This window comes from Eumetopias jubatus, unplaced genomic scaffold, assembly GCF_037043125.1.
Source record: "Eumetopias jubatus isolate StellerSeaLion01/CBP00866 unplaced genomic scaffold, mEumJub1_p1.0 scaffold_5, whole genome shotgun sequence".
NCBI lineage: Eukaryota > Metazoa > Chordata > Mammalia > Carnivora > Otariidae > Eumetopias > Eumetopias jubatus.
Window position 1 is genome coordinate 32,429,551 of NW_028274811.1, and position 20,030 is coordinate 32,449,580.

Consider the following 20,030-nt stretch of genomic DNA (forward strand, 5'->3'; position numbering starts at 1 on the left):
TGGTGACCTCTAGACCTCCCTTTGTCTAGGTCTCCATGGGACTAGTCATCTAGCAGCGGCGGGAAATGGGAGGGAGGGAGCCGAGTGGACAATGGTGTTGCAGCCCAGTGCCTACATCCAGCAAGTCTGGCAACTGGCTTTTTTCTCTACCTGGAACCGAGAAAGAAGGAGATCGACAGAGGGAAAGACATAAATGGATAAGGACAACAGAGGAGAAAGGAAGGAGAGGAAAAGTAAACACAGAATAGGAAGAAGAGGAGTCAGAAACACACGGACAGGGAAGGAGACAAAGGCAGACTTGAAGGACTGTAGGATTGAGCCCTGCCCCTCTCATTTGGGTCACTGAGGGGAGTGCTGGGAAGGATTCAGTTTTGACCTCTTGGGATTCCCTAGATGATCCCTCAAATTATCTCTGGCCCCATCTGGCCCAGGAGGCTTCTGCCAGGGACCCGCCAGCCCCCAAGCCAGGATATACTCCATGTGACCCTCATGAGTAGGGACAGGCAGTGATGGAAAAATGCAGTTGCTCTGGGAACAGCAGTCCCTGATTTTCATCTTTTTCAGAAAAGATCATAGAAAAGACCCTGTGTTCACCATCTGTTCCTCACTGGGGGCTCCAGGCTCTGCTCTCTGAGATACCAGCCTAACACTATGCCAATCTGCAGGCACAGCACAAACTCCTCTGAGCTGGGAGCTGGGGAAGCAGCCCCCACCCCCAGGAGCCCCCAGATGCCAAGCACGAGCCTGAGTTGCTAATCATGCCCTGCTCTTGCCAGCAGCTTCAGCCGCTCGCTCCTGAGGCTGTGATGCCATCTGCTGCTCAATTTAGGAAACTGGCCGACTCTGGCTGCACAACCAAGGCCAATCAGGGCAGGAGTTGGGAAGGGGGCCCACCTGGGGCTCAGAAGAGCCATGTCTTTGTGGACAGACCCAGTACTGGGCGTCAGGGACAGAGCAAATGCTCTGTTCCCTGTCGTCATTCTCCTTAGACAAGGCAGGATGCCTCTCTTTTACAGGAAGGTACCTCAGGGTTCTGGAGGGATGGGTAGGTTGGCTCTGCCCTTCATCAAAGTCCAGTGTTGTCTCCAGATTAAATTGCCCAGAGAGGTCCCAGCCTGCCTTTGAAGTTCCATAGCTCTCCTCAAACCTTTTTTTTTTTCTTTGCAGGTTTAAGTAAGATTATTCCCGGTTATATTAATTGGGTGAATGAAATAATGAGGCCAGGCCTAGGGAAAGTGGGGCTTTGGAGAAATAAGCATGCGCATGCTGAATTGAAATAAGACCTTCAGATTCTCAGCGGGTTTCTGAACTTCCTGCTGTGTTGTCCCTTTTCAGACCTCAACCCAGGTAGGGTTATGAGCTCCAGTATAGGGGCCACACCAATGCCAGGCACCTATTTTTGATATTTGTTCAACTAAGGGTTAGCTTGAGGAAAATTCCTGCAAACCAGCTGAGGAGGTCAACCTGAGGTGATTCCACAATGATCCCCATCTCCTGAAAGTCACCCACTTATAGTCCCCCTCCCACAAAGAACAAGGGTAAATCTGTGTGGCCAATGGAATATGACAGAAGTAATGGTGTGTAATTTCCAGGATTAGATTATAAAAGACTCTGTGGCTTCCTTCTTCACGTCCCTCTCTCCCTCCCTCTGTCTCTCTGCCTCTCTCCCTCATCACTCACTCTGAAGGAAGCCAGTGGCCATGTTGCGAGCAGCCCTATGGAGAGGCTCCTGTGGTATAAACTAAGGTCTTCTGTCAATAGCCACATGAGTGAGACTCAAGCAGATCCCCTTGGGAAGCCTTCAGATGACTCTAGCCCTGGCAGGAAGCCTGACTGCAAACTCATGAGTGACCCTGAGCCAGCTTGGCTGAATTACTCCCATTTCCTTACCCTCAGAAACTGAGATAAATGTTCAAAGTTTGGGGTAATTTGTTATGCAGCAACATAATAAATCTGTCATATGGTATTATTATTATAATATCATGGCATATCATCTGCATTATATCACTTCATTTCCTTATAAGATCTAATATGTGGACCCTACCCCCTCTTTAACTCATCTCCTTCTACCCCACCCTCTTCCCAGGTCAGCCTCACCCAAGGCTCACTCCTGCTTCACTCTGGCCCATTGAATTTGCTTTTCTCTCTCCTGGAGCCCCTTCCCAGCTACCCCTAAATCTCTGCACAGTCAGTCACTCCCTTATCTCCTTGAGGTCTGTATTCACAATGTAGACTTTTCAAAGTAGCTTTCCTTGATCCTATGCGCACCTGAACTGCACCTCCTACCCGTACCTATTCTTTTCCCTATTTTTATCCTTAGCCCTTATGATTATATAACATATAAAATAAAATATATTTTATATATTTATCTTATAATTTTTAAAAGATTTTATTTATTTATTTGAGAGAGAGAGCATGAGAGAGAGAGAGCACAAGCAGGGGGAGTGGCAGAGGGAGAGGGAGAAGCAGAGTCCCTGCTGAGCAGGGAGCTCCATATGGGGTGCGACCCCAGGACCTGAGATCATGACCTGAGATATGACCTGAGCTGAAGGCAGACGCTTAACTGACTGAGCCACCCAGGTGCCCTATCTTATAATTTCTATCTCTCCCCTTGAATGTAAGTTCCATGAAGGCAATAATTTGTGTTTTTGTCTATTTTGGTCACTGCTCTAGCCCTAGCACCTGGACTAGTGATTAGTGATGCACGTAACAGATGTGTGATACATATTCAGTTGAATGGGGGAAATTGTCATAATTCATCAATTACAGCATGTATATCTCCTAGATGCCATATCATATATCACATGCCAAGTTATGATGTCACATGTATATTATATTTAAACACAGTGCAAGACGGTGCAGAGAGAGCCTAGAGCCATAAATAACAAGACCTAGCTTTGTTGCTTGCTGGCTAGCTCCGTTACTATAAGAGAGGCATGTATTACTCTCTGAGCCTCAGTTTTACTCATCTGTAAAGTGAGATTATTATAACCTCCTGTCCTACCTATAGTGTAGGTGTAGAAATCAAATAATGAATGTTACAAAATTTTTAAAAAATCTAACATATATGTTTCTGAAATGTTTTCCAAAGGCCATGCCATGTGTCTCAGGATATACTCTTTGGGGTTGGGGGAGATAAAAAGAGATCGGGGGGGGGGGCGCCTGGGTGGTTCAGATGGTTAAGCATCTGCCTTCGGCTCAGGTCATGATCCCAGGGTCCTGGGATTGAGTCCCGCATCGGGCTCCCTGCTAGGCGGGGAGCCTGCTTCTCTCTCTGCCTCTGCCTCTCTCTTTCTCTGACTCTCATGAATAAATAAATAAAACATTTAAAAAAAAGAGAGAGAGAGATCTGGGAAATTTGGGTTCCAGTAATCCAATGACTCCTTTTGGACATTCACACATTAGCATATGAAAGGCTCTGAAAATCCCGCAGGAAAGGTCTTTTCCTAAAGCACCTGACTAAACTTGGTCTTTTTTTTTTTTTTTAGATTTTATTTATTTATTTGAGAGAGAGAGAAACAGCACGAGAGGGGAAAGGGGTCCGAGGGAGAAGCAGGCTCCCCGCCGAGCCGGGAGCCCGATGTGGGACTCGATCCCAGGACTCCGGGATCATGACCTGAGCCGAAGGCAGTCGCCCAACCAACTGAGCCACCCAGGCGCCCCTAAACTTGGTCTTGATCTTTACAAATACACACAGAGCAGCACCTGTGTTGTCAGGATGGTATTGCTACTTTAGATCAAGATGGAATTCTAAGTTCCTGAAACAGAAATCCCAGTGGGGTGGGCAATGAGATCCAACAGCTGAAACGGAGATCGGGAGGAGGGAGGAGGAGGAGAAAAAGAAAAGGGAGGAGGGAAGAGGGGGGGAGGGAAAGTGAGAACAAGGAAAAGGAAGAAGAAAGAAAAATGGTGGTGAAGGGAGAAAAGGACAACTAAACTCAACCGTGTTGAAAAGAACTCTGCAGAACAAAGGCAACCTGAAATTTCCCAGGGCTGGAGGGTGGAGGAGGAATCCAAGAGTCCTGGTGCTGCCCACGGAGCCCAGCTTACTCCTTTGAGCATTGTCCCTGCCAATTTCCACGGTTGGAGCTAAGGCTTCCTTTTCAGCTTCAGGAAACCTCTGATTGAAGAGATTTCTCCTTTATCAGGGAGGAATCAGGTAAACCAAATCAGCAGCTTCTCCATTTAGTGTACTTATTAAGTGCCTGAAATGGCAGCTGCCATTTTTCCTTTCCTCGGGAGCAATAGCCTTCCTGGCAGCATCCACCTCCCCCACCACGCCTGGCTTGGAAAAAGGGAGAGGAGCTGCAGTTCCTCCCTCGAAGACTCCCTAAGCTAAGCGGGAGAGGAAGGGGTCGGCAGGTTTATTCTTGACCTCCAGGTAGGCCTGCCCCAGCCCATGTTACATCTCATTTCAGTCTTCTCCCTATAACTTCATTTTTTACTGCCTTTCCTTTACGAAAGAAGAAGGGAGTGATTTGACTGTCCTAAGTTGCATGTATAGAGCAATTTATACTAATCATATGGTTATAACCCATCTCTCTGGGCATATGATTAGTGAATATTATTTGAGGAACCCCACTTCCCACCAACTGGGAGACTGGGCTCTTTTTTTTTTTTCTTTTTTCCGAGTGTGTGATTCAAAGTGCGGACAGGGAAGTCATGAGAAAGAAAGTAACATAGGTTGAGCACCTGCCTGGTCCCTTATATAAGACATCTCATTCCATCTTCCCAACAACCTAAAATGTAGAGATTCTAATTCCCATTTTATAGGTGAAGGTACTGATGTCCAGAGGTCACTTAAAGTCAAATAGCTGACATGTAAGGTGGTGCGGTTAGAATCTCACCAACATCTGACTCCCAAATCCATGTTTTCTCTACCCAGGGGCTTGACTGTATCACACAGAAACCTGGATCTTTGGTTTTTTTCATTCCTTGTGATATATTAGATTTATTCCCTAACCCCACAAGCATGCTGGGATTCTGGCGATTTTTACATGCCCATTTACTGGGGGGTACACTTAACATCATAAAAGTGCAAATAACTCCCTCAAGTCTTTGCTGTGACCAAATCTGAACTCACTCCACCTGATGTCCACCTGCCTCATCAGACTGTAATCTCCATAATGGTAAGGACCATGTTTGTCTTATTCATCACTCCACCTCTCCTAGTGCCTACCATAGGGCCTGCCATGTGGTAGATACTCAATATGATGTATTGATGAGGACAGAAAGAGAAGACTCTGTAAAACAAGATAAGAGAATCCGAGAAAAAGATTTAAAAGACCAACATTTAATTTAAAGAAGGAGAAGAGAGGTGGCTAGGAAGAGACTGAGAGACAGCAAGATAAGAAAACTCAGCACAAACAAGCAAGATAAAAATAGCCTCTTGCCACTGTCCTTTTAAAATTACTTGCTATATTTGAGCCTAAGTGACAAGTGAAATCTCCTCTGTAATTTCCCATGTGTTCAGCTTAATGAATTTCTGGCAAATGGTTTCAGCATTGGAGGGCCAATTTGGACATTGTGGGGGTGGAGTTGGTGAGAAAATGAAGGGTATGGAAATAGACTAATTGAGTCTAGAAACCAAATGAAGAGGTGATTGGAGGCAAGTGAGGAGGGAGCCAACCCTTGGAACTTGCTCAACATCAAGAAGGACTGGGAATTGGTCTTGCTCTAGCTGATGCCATTATGATGTTTCTCTACAGAAGAAGTCCAGAATCCCAAGATGCCTTGCAACGATTCTTTCTGTCACACTGCCTATCTCCTAAAGACTTCTTTATATAAACAGCATTATATTAATGATTTAACTTCTGCCACTGCAAGGAATAAAGAGACTCTGTCTCTTTCAGGTCCATAGGTCTTGTACACAGGAGGTATACCATAAATGTTGAACCAAATCATTATGAGGGAGGGAAGTTAGGGAGTGCAAGGTTGGGAATGCACAGTCTACTCCTTTGCATCTGTTTATGCTGCCCACTCAGATGCATTAACTTCTCTGTATACTGAGGAAGGAGCCCCGAGGGGACATAGGACCCAGAATAAAAAGTCCTTTTTAAACCTTAAAATTGGCAACAACCATGAAAACCACAATTTTAATCAGAACTGCATATCTTTCAGGTCCCCTAATATGTTTTTCATTCTTGTTTTAATAGCTTTTTTGGTATGGAAGTCACATACCATACAATTCACCCATTTAAAGTATAGAATTCAGTGGTTTTTATTATATTCGCAGATATGTACCACCATCACAGTTTTAGAATATTTCATCATCACCTCAAAAAGAAACCTAGAACCTTGATCTTTCTCCCCTCTCCCCTTCAGGCCTGAGCAGCCCTTAATCTTTTTTCTGTCTCTACAGATTTTCCTATTCTGGACTTCTGTATGAATGGAATCAAACAATATATGGTCTGGCTTCTTTAACTTAATGTAACATTTTCAAGGTTCATTCATGTTGTAGCATTCATTCCTTTTATGACCAAATAATATTCCACTGTATGGCTATCCCACATTTTATTTATCCATTTGTCAGTTAATGGACATTTGGGTTATTTCAACCTTTTATCTATTATGAATAATGCTGCTATGAAAATCTGTGTACAAGTTTTTGTATGGATATATATTTTCATTTTCTGGGGTATATACCTAGGAGTGGAATTGCTGAATCATAAAGTAACTCTATGTTTAATCATTTGAAGAACTGCCAGACTGTTTTTCAAAGCAGGTGCACCATTTTACATTCCCACCAGAAGCGTATGAAGAGTCCAACTTCTGTATATCTTTGCCAATTCAACTATGCTTTTGAGAAATAACAAGGACAACTATAGGGCCCCACTCTAATCTTAATAGCTATTACAGAGAAGCACCAGGAGGAGTAGAGTACAGGGATGAAGGAGGCATCCCTCTTCAACTCTAAGCTCTTAGGATCATCCAGTGGGAGTGCTGCCATCTCTAGTACTCTCCCTGACTCCCCCAGCTAGGTTAGCTGTCCTCTGACATCCGCCCAAGGATACCTACACTATTTGTCTTTTTCCCCCCATTAGGTTGTAAGCTTTGGGTAGGCAGAGATCTCTATTGCTCTGACTTTATCTGAAGCACCTGCACAGGTCTGGCAAATGGTAGATGTTCAGTAAATGCTGGTTAACTGACTGAATATATGATTGAACATTTCTCTACTGATGGTTCCTGTCCAGGGAGGAGAGGAAAGGGATCAATCTCAAGGGCAAAAGTCTTCAAGAAGAGAAGCAAGGAGACTATAGACAGAGGAGAGAGGGAAAGGCACGTAAGAAGTTTGGGGACCTAGTGTCCCTTAGGGCTAGATCCGATTATGAGGTCAAACTCAAAGCTAATGAACCTACCCTAATCCTTTGTCTTTCATCTGGCTGCATTTTTTTTTCCTAGAAATTTTCCCTTTTCTTTTTTTGTTATTATTCCTAACAATTTTGTCTTTGCCAGAATAAGAAACATTAAATAAAAATGTGGAAGGAAAAAAAAAGAATAACACAGAAACAGAGTAGAAAAGTAGTGCTATTACAGGTAAAAGACCATGTCAATCAACTCACCAAAATGAATTCAGAATTTAAAAGGTTAGAGGCTAAGAAGGTTGACCCTGAAGAATTTAACTAGGAAATGCAGAAATCATAATCTAGGTTTTCCTCCGTAGGACACTGAATGCCCTATACCTAAAAAAGGTTACTACATTTTCAATGACATGACAACATGGCCCACCACTCAGCCTTACTCATAATTGTTGGCCTTCTTTCCACACAAATCCTGCCTCCTACCTGACTAATCTATGAATCCAGTAGTCACCAGGTCATTGGTCCTTCTCTCCCCAAAGGCCCTGTATTTTCTCTAGCCTCAATTACTTCCTGTCTCTTCTCTGAAAGCACACATGCACATATTCACACAAACCTCATCTTTCCTTTTCCTGAATCCTCAGGATAGCTCTCCTTCTCCATTTTGTGTGTTTAGAAGAGAAGAAAGCAAAATATGTGAGATGTCAATGCAATTTTGCCTTTAGCAGAGCTCCACAGGACAATTACCCACCCAATCTGCAGGGTTTTATAGTTCTCATAACCCTCTTTTATGAACACACTGTGACAGCCAGATGCAGGCATTGATTATGGCAGCAGTCTTCAGCCACATTCCTATTTAACTTTAAAGCAGAGCCCCTGCCTACCGGCTCAGCACTGTTCATGTGACTTTTTTAATTACTGTATTTATGTAAGCCTTTTTCCAACCAGAGCCTGTGTCCGACTCCATCAAAACTGGAGGATTTGTGCTTACCACTTCTTCTGTCTCTCTCTGGCCTTAGAGCCTAGTAGTGTCTGTCTCTAGCCAGAATCAATTTTGCACTCTGGCCTTTCTCAAGCAGAGGTCTGTGAGGAATGCGGTGCGCTGGAAACACATTTTCTTTCATTATGACAGCTGAGGGAAGATAATAAAACATGTTGGCAGATGCCAAGGGCAGTGGCTGATTCCTAGGGGTTTGCCTGGCAAAGGTGCCAGGTGCTATAGATGAGCAGACAGGATAGGCTGCTGTAGGGGCTAGGAAAGAGAGGGGCTCCAGCTTTACCAACTATTCAGCAGGACAGAATCCTACTGACTCTAGCTAATGGGAGAAGGAAGTTTTAGTGTTCATAAGAAATGCTGATAACCTGGTGGGCAATCTGTCTAAACTCAAGATGTGCCTCTTTGGCTGACTGTGCCACGGGGCAAGGCAACTCTGGCAGAGAAAGCCAGTATTCTTTAGCGACTGCAACTCAGCTAAGGATGCCACTGCAGGGCATCAGGGACGCTGACCCACAGGGTTAGGCTGTAGGAGTGCCAGGCATTATCTACCCGAAAATCTTCTGGAGAGAACCCGAAAACTAAACCCGAAACCTGTGTGGGTGGTTGAGCCATCAGCCCAGGGACAACCCTACTGGAGAAAGCCTGAGAGATCTGAGCGGGAGGTGGAAAAAGCGTGGGCTGCACCAGCAGGAACCCAAAGGCGCCATTCGTGCGAGAGGATCCGGCGTCCGGCGGGCGCTCGGTGTGGACAGGCAGGAAGCACGGCCCCCCCTTAGGACACACCAAGTTCAGTCTTTAGCACCTCCGAACCCAACGCCCCCTCCCATCCGTAAGTAACAAACGGGATGGGGGTCAAATAAGTGTAGCCCTCGTGCAGATTCCTGCCCTTCCTATTGCGTGCCGCTAGCTTCTCTAAGGAGTAAGCTCACTTCTGCCACGGCTCCTGCATTTTTCTAACCCGGACTTTCCTGGGCGGGGCTTCCGGGCCCCGCCCACTGAGGGCCTGCTCCGTGTCCGCCCCGGGGCGGGGCTCCTCTCGCTGTCGGGCTGTCCTTTTCCCTGCGGCCTCTGCTCCGGCGGGAGCACCCCGGCGGAGCTCCAGACACGTGCGGGTGAGTTAAGGGCCAAGTGGGGAGAAGCTTGGGAGGTTTACTAGTTCGGGGAGAGAGGCAGCTGTGGGGAGGCTTCTTCTGAGGCACGGGCCGAATTTGGGGTTCGTTCTATCATGACCCAGGGTTTGGAGGGCATCTAGAAGAGTCGCTGGGAGAGTGTAGCCCTAGAGTCGCCCCCTGTTTTCTACCATCCCTCTTGTCCCTGGAGAGTCACCTAGATCTGGTCTGAGCGAATCTTGCTTCCCAAGCGCCTGGCGCCAGGGCCAGGGGCTGGGGAAGATTTGTGATGAGCACGTGTCCGGGTGGAGCTCGGTCAGGTCTTTCAAGCCCCTGAAAGGGGCAGCCTTTCTTAAGATTGGTTTTTAGACCTGAACAGTGGGCCCCCTCTATTTTACTTTTTCTCTCAATTGTTTGGAGTTGGTTAAGAGTGAAATTAGAGTATGGCTGGAAAAAGGTATTGTCTTAGATACCCTAATCTTACGTAAATAAGGTAAATTACAATGGTGAATGGGTAGGAATATTTACTAGCATTCTTGCAAACATTTTGGTTACTGCTTTCAACCAATAGTTGAGGTCGTTGGCTGGAATGGCGGCTTGTTTCCAGTTCCTGTCATACCCATTATCACATCGGATTTTTCTGAAGTACTGCTTTTATTGTTCTTCAAAAGGTCTCATAATCCACATCCTCTCCAATCTAGTTTTAACCAGCCTTTCCGATTTTCACTGCCCATTGCTCTCCCAAGGTAACATTTCCACTTCTATTCCCCCTATTCATCATCTCCTTGCCTGGACTGTAGCTCTTGATAACAGGAAGTGTTTATTGACCACATACTCTATACCAGATATTCTTGGGCTTAATTTGTATTAGTTTTTGGTCTAACCAGCTTGTGTACAGAGTACTATTGATAACATTCCCATTTTACAAATGAGACTGAGAGGTAGAGAGGTTACTGGTTCACTGTTACTTAGCTGTTAAGTGATAGAGCCAAGCATCCTTCTACTTGTTGAATAGATCATTAATATGCTGCTGTTGAGGGGCCCCCGACTGGCTCAGTTGCTGGAGCATGCAGCTCTTGATCTCAGGGTTGTAAGTGCGAGCCCCATGTTGGGTGTAAATTACTTAAAAATAAAATGTGAAAAAAAAAAATGCTCTTGTTGAGTTGCTGTGGCACATGGCTAACAGATGATGTGAGAAAATAAAGCTAACCAAGGAAAAGCTTTTTGTTTTATTGCCTATTTCTATGACTCAGAAATAAGTTATGGGGTTTTTGCGGGCAGAAGTCTTGAACTTCACCTTAGTGTTCACTACTGTTGGCCGACTCTAACCTGGATTACTTTGATTGCAGAGGGGACAGCCGTGGGCTTTGGACAGAGGCAGCCCCAGGTGAGTGCAACTTCATTAGCCTGCCTTCGGCCCCAGCTGTAGGCAGCTGCCTAGGTTGCTGTGTACCTAGGCAAGTGTTACACTGCTGGGAGAACAGCAGCCGATAGCTGGTTGGCATTCTGGACCTGGTTCATGCCAACTCTGTTGTTAACTATACCAGGATGCCAGCATAATTGTTTATTCATTAAGGTTAAATCTGTAAGGGCATGACTTCGCAGGGAGAAACCTAAAAATCCAAATCTTTTTGAGTGGTTCTTGTTCAACAGGTTTGCCTAGTATGAAGTTACTTGAGTCATATCTTGGAAACAGAACAAAGGTAATCAAGCCATGAGGAATGTAGTAGAGGGAGAAAGTCACCTTCTTACTTTTTGAATGCCTACCAAGTGCTCCAAAGAGTCAATGGGCTTTTTGCAATTTTTCACTGAAATCAAAGTGCCTGGCCCCCATTCCTGCACCATAGAAAGCTAGTCATGCTGATCCCTTTGTAGGGGGTTTCAGAGATGCAGTTACCTATAGGAATGCCTGATTAGGGAAATGTTGATGTGAATTTGCTTTAAAAATTAGGGCATTCTTCTCTAGCTCTTTAATAAAATATAAAAATAACCAGTAGATTGAGAAGCTCTAGGCAGTAGGATTAGCTACAACCGTACTAATTTCTGCTTTAGGCTGACACTATATTTTTGTTGGTTTCTTACTGACTTTCAGGAGTGAACAGAGTTGTTGCCCCTTTGGAGCAGTAAATACTGGGTTCCTTTTTGTAGTGATTTTGTTTTGGATTGCTAATTTTCTGAGAAGAGATGCTTCTCAGTTCTAGGCAAACACTTAATACTCAGGGTGATGCTGGAGATTGTCCAGTAGGGCTGACTTAGTTGCTGCTGCTTAGTTGCTTCTGTGAAGTGACAGCCTAGATTCCACAGGAGGAACTGGTGAGGATGTTAGGAGGCACGGGAGTTACTTATAAAAGCTAGCTTTGTTCTGTCAATTGGCTTTCCCTGAAAAGGGTTCACCTAGCTAAATGTTGAGTGCTTTGTGTGAATACCTCAGATGTTCTTTGTAAACAGCCTTTTACATATGGGGTCTTAGGAGTCATGCTATCTAGAGGGTTTGGGGGAACGGTTAGCTTTAATGGTAATTATAGGCAAGAAAAAGACAATGGGAAATAAAATAATTCTGGAGGGTACTAAATAGGGTAAATCATAAATGGCAGACAGCATTGTTTCCATTTCTACAGAAAAGCAGCTTCAGGAGCTACTGTTTTAGTCTAGGGTGTTGAACGATGACATCTTTTTCTTTTTCAGGATGACTTGAAAGTGGGGCATCTTGGGTCCTCCTAAAGAGAGAAAATTAGTGGCTGGTGAACAGTCTGTATGGCATTCTCAGGTAAATGTCCCTATCCATTCCAACAGTGACTGCCTCCTGTGTGGCAGGCTTGTTTGCTGGTTGGTATGCATCAGGAAGCAGTGGGGAGGCAAAATCACCTTTTTTGCCACCACCCCCCACCCCAACAAATTCGGCCTCTGAGCCGTGAAAGGCTAAGTGGGATTTTGGTGGTTATGGTCTGAAGGCATGTAGGATCTCTGAGATTATCTGTACCATTCCATCTGAGGAATGTAAAAGGAGATTGTAAAGTCCTGGATAAGAAGGATGGTGTATCTTTTTTTTTTTTTTAAGGATGGTCTATCTTGTGTGTTCACTGCTAGATCCCAATCATAGTGCCTGGCACATAGCAGGAATTCCCTGAATGTTGGACAAAATGACTGAAGGCATGGGAAAGGGGTTCCTGTTTCCTATTTGTTTAAAGGGCTTGGCAGCAAAGTCTGCCATCAGTGCCTGGAAAGGCTTCTGGTTTGCAGTCAACATTGAATTCATGAGGATACCTGTATCCCTATCTTCTACTTGGGGTGTCTGGGTATCTGAAACAAAGAAAGCTGTTTTGGGAATCACCCAGCTGTTGTCAGCTATCCAGGCTAGTGTGATGCCTTGGATGGTGTTACACGGTTGGAAGAGCAAATGCGGCCTTTATTGAGGTCTGGCTCCAAGCACTGTTTTGGTGGTGTGGCTAAGTACTCTTGGGCAGCGTTTTGCACCTGTGAGAGTGGAGTAACTCCTCCTGTGGAGTTGGTCCTAGTCTGGGTGCAAACAGTTTTTGTTTTTGCTTTTGTTTTTGTTTTTTGAGGAAAGGACCCTATCTTAGGGATAGCTTTTCATTCCTTTCCTCTTTGAATCCTAGATGCCTTTACCCTAGTGAGAAATCTGCCTCCATCAGGACCTCAGATGTCTGACAGCCCTATGTGACATCAGGATAGGTAATGTATATAGTCCCTTTTGTCGTGTAGGTTCTCATTAACATGTTTCAGCTCAGATGGGTGGTGTGAAATAATAGAAAAAATACATATTGGCGTCTGCTTTCATCTTGGCACAGAGTTCCTAAAACTCTTAAAATTCCCTAAGTGATAAGAACACTAGGAGCATCTTTTGTTCTAATGTTTGGTCTTTGACTCTGTGTTCTGACACTGAGCTCCTAAATCCAGGAATTTCCTGGATGATTGGAATGTTTGTTCTAATGAGGCTGGTCACCAGAAAGGCCAAGCAATGATTAGAAGCTTAGAAGTTTCAGCCCCACCTGGATTCTTCAGAAAGGGGAAAGGGGCCGGAAATGGAGTTAATTGATCATTCCCACATGATGAAGCCTCCATAAAAATCCCAGTAGTGTGGAGTTTAGAGAACTTTTGGGTGGTGAACACTTGGGCTGCAGAGTAGTGCACCCAGAGAAGGCGTGGAAGCTCAATGCCCCTTTCCACATAGCCTTGCCCTGTGCATCTCCCATCTGGATGTTTATAGCCTTTCTCATATCCTTTTAAAATAAACTGGTAAACAGTAAGGAAACCATTTTCCTGAGTTCTGAGACTACTCTAGCAAATTAATCAAACCTGAGGGGGGTTTGTGGGAACCTCTGATTTGTATCAGAGACTGGTCAGAAGCACTGGTAACAACCTGGACTTGTGATTGGCATCTGAAGTGAGGGAGGGGCAGTCTTGTTGGACTGCACCCTTAACCTGTGGGGTCTGATGATACTCCAGGTGTATAGAGTGTCAGAACTGAGTGAAACTGTAGGACACCCAGCTGGTGACACAGATTTGCTTGATGTGGGGGAAAACCCACACACATCTGGTGTCAGAAATGCTGAGAGTGTGGTAGTAGTGTGAGAGTAAAGGAAAAATATAAAGTGAAGTTTTCTTGGGGTCCTGGCTAGCTCAGTCCATAGAGCATGTGACTTTTTTTTTTAAGAGCATGCGACTCTTGATCTCAGGGTCCTGAGTTCAAGCCCCATGTTGTTTGTAAAGCTTACTTTAAAAGAAAAAATTTTTTTAAAAAACTGAGGTTTTCTTTACAGGTGGAAAAACTTTGAGTTCTAAAACTTAGAGTTCACATAGGACTGCCTATCTAGAACTTAGTACTCTAAAAACTTAGAGTATGAGAATATTAGACAATACTTGATCTAAGGTCCAAGGCTTAAACTAAAGTCTCATAGAGTTGCGTTGTACAATACATGACACTACTTCAACTGACAAAAACTAAATCTGGTTTTCCATCTCAGTATTTGGTGACTACCATAGTGGACAGCTCAGAGAACATTTCCACCAACGTGGAAAGTTTCATTATACACTGCTGTTCTAGAGCAGGGGTTGGCAAACTTGCTGTAAAAGGCCAGATAATATTTTAGGCTTGTACACCATATATTCTCTTGTAGCTACTCAGTTCTGCATTTGCAGTATGAAAGCAGCCATAGACATAGACTGTGTCAACAAATGAGCATTATTGCTGTGTTCCAATAAAACTTTATTAATGGACACTGAAATTGGAATTTTGTAAAGTTTTCAGTGTTATAACTGAAAAATTTCCCCCAATCATTCTAAGCTTGAGGGCTTTTCAAAAACAGATTGGCAGGCCAAAATTGGCCTGTGAGCTAGAGTTTGCCAATCCCTGTTCTAGAAAATTAAATTCAGGCCTTGAGATTTGACAGCTCATTTAGTGACAGGTTCAGGGCCAGTACCAACTTGTCTCTGAAGAATTCCATGTTATCAGTACCTTCGCCTCACAGCAAGCCTTTACCATCTAGCCTTAAACTCTACCTTGTAGAGGACTAAGATGACTTTAGTAAATTATCCAGTGCTAGAATAGTCCTTTCTTGTGTTTGGAGTTTGTTGTGTATATTCTTTGCATGGCTTACTTTTAATCATAGTGGTTCTCTTCATTTTTAATGTATACCCAAAGGAGAGGTTCTAAGAAGAACAGCAGTCTGATCACAGCTTCAGCCCTAGGTCGTGAAATAGAAATGGTCCCTAAGGAAGAGGGAAGACTTTGTCATGACATCTTGGTTTAAAATCTGGGATGGTATGCTCTCTGAGCATACAGATTGCCTTCCTGACTACTCTTAAGGCTACCCACGTGCAGCGAGGGTGCTTCTTTGTTGCTACTTGAAGAAGGATGATTCATTGGTATCTGTATTCAATGCCCCAGGAGATTTCAGTGGCTTAATCATGCACATTAAAATGTAATGGGATTTCCTAGTTGATAGGTGAAGTTAATTAGTCACCTACTACTCCCTGTTGACTTGATTTTCTTTTTTTAAAATCTCCTGGTGAGGAAATAAAAGAAGATGAAGTAAAACATTTTAAAGTAACTATTTAGCCCCAAGCTGCCACCTCCTATTGTAGGTAGCAATTAGTAGACACAGTGACCCTCTTCATTGTCCTGCTCAAGTTTCAAGGCTCAGTCCTATGCCATACTAAGGAAAAACTAAAGCAGGACAGGTAGGGAGACACAAGTATTGAGTAGACCATCCCTGGTGCCTATCCATAATTTACTTCCCTTCCTTCAGGGTTGAAACTGCTATCAGTGGACTTTTGCATTAAAATTGTGGATCATGTCTCAAATTGTAATCAGGAAAATAAAAATAAAACCCCAGAGAAATAAATTGTGCAGGCCCCAAAGGGACACAAAAAGGTGGATCACTGCCTAGGAATTCACACAAAAGAAAACAATCCCTTAAGAGCAACTAATTAAGTACTTAAAAGAGTGACAATGACTCCTTGAATCTTGTTGCCTAATTAGGGCTTTATGAACAGCTCCAGTTAATGGACCTGTCAATATTCTCTTGGAAAACAACTTCACTGAATTAACAAATCAACTGTAATACTTAGAATGTCTGCTTAGCAATTCTTTCTCTTTACTGCTATTTAGAAACAATAAGCCAGCTTGCTGGGTCGTATATTTGTCAGTTTAGTATCCTAAGGTCTGGCTCAAAGAAGCCTGTTACTTTGGCCCTCCCCTTTAGAGTATGAGACTATTCTGTACTACTTGTTAAGGGTGACTTAATTACTACCTCAGAAAAGGCTGGTAAAATGGACCTTGAAATTTTGTTTTAGAATAATTGTAGATTTACAGAAAATTTGTGAAGATAGTACAAAGAATTCCCATGTACCCTACATCCAGTTTCCTCTAATAACATTTTACATTAGTATAGTTCATTTGTCACAATTAGTGGGCTAATAGAGATAACGTTACTATTACCTACGTCCATACTTTATTCACATTTCCTTAGTTTTTACTTAATGTCCTTTGTTCTAAGATCTCATTGAGGATATCACATTTAGTTATTATATCTCCTTGGGCTCCTTTTAAAAATTATTTTTTTATTTTTTTAAGATTTTATTCTGGAGTGCCCTCTGTACCCAGCATGGGGCTTGAACTTATAACCCTGAGATCAAGTCACATACTTTACCAACTGAGCCAGCCAGGCGCCCTCCTTAGGTTCCTTTTAGCTATGACAGCTTCTTAGACTTGCTTATTTTTGATGACCTTGAATTTGAGTCAGCTATTTTGTAGAAAGTCCCTCAATTAGGATTGAGTTTTTCTCATGATTAAGCTGGGCTTAAGGGATTTTGAGAGGAAGACCATAGAGGTAAATTTCCATTCTCTTTATCAAGATGACTTATTAGTGTTGCTGTTAACCTTGATCAGCTGGCTGAGAGGTTTGTCTTGCCAGATTTCTCCACTGTAGAGTTACTCTCCCTGACCCAATTCTGTGTGCTTTGGAATGAAATCACTATGTGCAACAAACAGTTAAAAAGACAGGAGTTGTGCTCTCTTTGAAAGTGGAATATCTATGTAGGTTACTTGGAATTCTCAAGAAATAAATTGACCTCTCATTCAATTCATTTATACCACTATAAACCCACGGCTATTTCTGCTATGCTTTGGGAAGTACTCCAGTAATACTTTATTTCGTTCAGCGTTCCAGCTTTGACCTGTGGGAGAGCTCTTAGTTTGGCTACTGTATACCTTCAGTATGCCTCCATCATTGTGGGGTTTTGGTTTTTAAGCACTTCTCGCTTTATGGCACTATTAAGATGCTCCATACTCATCTGGTATCTTTCCTGTCTCAGTGTCAAACATTTGTCCAGGGACCCCTGGTTCCTTTACTGGTGAATGGCATTAAGAAACTAGGCACTAGATATGCTCTTGATACTGAGGTGCTGTTGCTTCTAGGCCCTGTCTGCTGGTAGAACAATGAACTGTCTATAACCAGGATCTTTACTTACTGTCCTCCGTATTGTGTAAACATTCTATTTTTAATATTCAACACCTTTTAGTTTATAGTCGTTTATTCTCCCTCATCTAGAATAATGGTTGACCTTGTTTTCTTTTATAGTGGATGCAAAAGTTGATTCTTTTTACCATATGAACTCACAGCGGAGGATGGGACTTCCTTTTTTGTTGTTGTTGTTGTTTTTGTTTTAATCTTGTAGAAGGGAGGAGCCAAGCCCTTGTTCTAGTGTCGGAATGGGTTGGAGGGTGGAGATGCCCTCAAAGGCCTAAAGCCTCTGAGTTAGAATCTGGACTTTATCAGAGTGGCAGCTAGTAGAACTCTCTCTCCATCTCCTCAGTTGTAATTCTCTGGAGGATAACTCCAGGGGCTACGAAAGGTTGCAAGATGTTGGCCACCCTGCCAATGAAAGATGAGGCAGTGAGCAGGAGGGGAAAAGGCAGAACAGAAAAGTTCTGCCCCAACCTCTACTACCCCTACTCTCATTGCACTCTGCCCTTTTCTGCACTAGGCTTCCATTTCTTGCCCTTCTATAGTAGGACCCAATCATGATCAGTTCCTCCAAGAACTCTTCATATTTAATTTTTCAGATCTCTAACTTACTTCTTGTTTGTGTAATCTCCAGGGCTGAGTTAGAGGAAGACAATGACCTATGCTAATTACACATCTTATCAGAAGACTGTCATTTAACTCACCTTTTTTATGAGTTTATAGCCTTTATTAAGTGAACTCTGCTAGACGTTGGGGTGAGTGATGGACAAGACATAGTCCCTGCTTACCTAACATGGCCTGTCAGGCCTTAACACAGTCTAACCCTTACCCCTCTCATCGCCCCATCTTTACCACCCTCAGATTCCCTTCTGGCCACACTGGTTTCGTTCAGTCCTTGATAAGACTTTTGCTCTTAGGTCTCTGCACATGCTATTTGCCTTTCTGGTTCCATCTTCCTTCTCCATTTTGTCTCCTTTGAGGTCTTAGCTCAGATAGCCCTTCTGCAGAGAAGCCACATTCCCTGAGTATCTGAGTACCCACTCCATGTGTCTTCGCACCATGGCTCCCCACAGACCTAGTCAGTCAGATGCTGTGTAAGAGTCCTTTGAAAGGTATTATTCACCAGCTTCTCAAGGTTATTTCCCATACTGCCAGGCAGCCTCAATTCTGCTGACTGCTGACTAAAGACCTTCAGCTGGTAAATATGAATATCTTTGTGTCAAAATATATCCAAAATAGAGTAATGCCATTGGCATATCCTGCTTTTCAAGATTACCACAGTAACTGAAGGTATCAACAGTGCTGGTTTTGTTCTTTAACCGTTTGAAACAAAATCATGAAAACAAAGGTGTCTGATTTCCAAAGCATTTGCTCTTGGACTCTAAAGATGTAACCTAGTGTGCAACTATTTAAAACTAAATTTAACTTCAGAAAGTATTGAAAGAAAATAATGGATTTGCAGATTTCCAATTTGAAACATCTGTTTTTTAAGATTTTATTTATTTATTTGACAGAGAGACACACACAGCGAGAGAGGGAACACGAGCAGGGGGAGTGAGAGAGGGAGAAGCAGGCTTCCCGCCAAGGAGGGACCCCGACACGGGGCTCGATCCCAGGACCCTGGGACCATAACCTGAGCCGAAGGCAGACGCTTAACGACTGAGCCACCCAGGTGCCCCGAGACATCTGTTAACTAAAATATATGTGTGGCCTTTTGTTACTTTTTTTAGTAATCTATGTCTTTATAGTTAAAGTTTGTGAAACAGCTTTGTGTGTAAATTATAACTAGAAAACTCTAGCGGTCATTGTGCTGACAAGTAGGTGCCAGATTAAACGTAGGTTATAACCAGACTTAAATGGATAATTTTAACATGCTTACTCTGGGGCTCTATAAAAATAAATAACCTTTGAATCTATGGTTTTGTCATTTTAGGATATTCCTGTAAATATACTGCAGGACGTGTGGCACTCTACAACACTGACAACATTTACTGCATGTTGATGTGCCAGAATTGGTAAACTCATTCTACATCTCTTAATCCTCTCAACAGGCCTACAAGGTACTGCTGTTATTTTGCCCAAGGTCACACAGTGGGTCCAGGAACCACTGTGGTGTTCAATTAATCTAGCTCCAAAGCTAGTGTTTGATTTGGAACTTTTAAGTATGGTGCCCCCAGGTCTTTCCAACTAATTCTAATAAATAATTGCTTGCCTTCTTTAATCATCAAACTCATTCAGACTAAGGATTAACATCTTTCATGAACTACTGAAATGCCAGTTTTTTCTAGTTTCTCAAAACTATTCCAAATGCCAAATAACTTCTTTCAGGCTATCAGCATCTTGGCCACTGTTGCTGAAGCTTGAAGAGGCTTGCTTTTGCTCTTGGCATACAAAGAACATATACAGACAAACCCATTAGCCTTGCTTTTAGCACACATCTACTTTATTCTTCCTGTCATATCACCTATGAATCTCTTAGGTATTTTTAAAATGTCCCTCTGGAAGGCCTCAATGGGTCACACATTCCCACACCCAGGCTTGCCCTCTGATAGCGTTTGTCACATTTTATTAAAATTATTCAGTGCTAGCCCTACTAAACTATGGGTTCAGTGAGGGTCAGAATAAGAAAATTGAGACA

General features: G+C 43.3%; 1 long non-coding RNA gene and 1 other non-coding gene across 2 annotated transcripts; both read left to right on the forward strand.

The window, feature by feature from the left end:
• The first annotated feature begins 9,340 nt into the window (after positions 1-9,340).
• Positions 9,341-19,613, forward strand: LOC148164313 (uncharacterized). Its single transcript, XR_015768161.1, has 5 exons — positions 9,341-9,407; positions 10,754-10,791; positions 12,090-12,171; positions 13,022-13,097; positions 19,326-19,613. It is a non-coding gene; the product is annotated as an uncharacterized LOC148164313 (long non-coding RNA).
• On the forward strand, positions 12,735-12,935 carry LOC114209648 (small nucleolar RNA SNORA74). The gene has a single exon (XR_003609379.1). It is a non-coding gene; the product is annotated as a small nucleolar RNA SNORA74 (small nucleolar RNA).
• Positions 19,614-20,030: the final 417 nt, after the last annotated feature.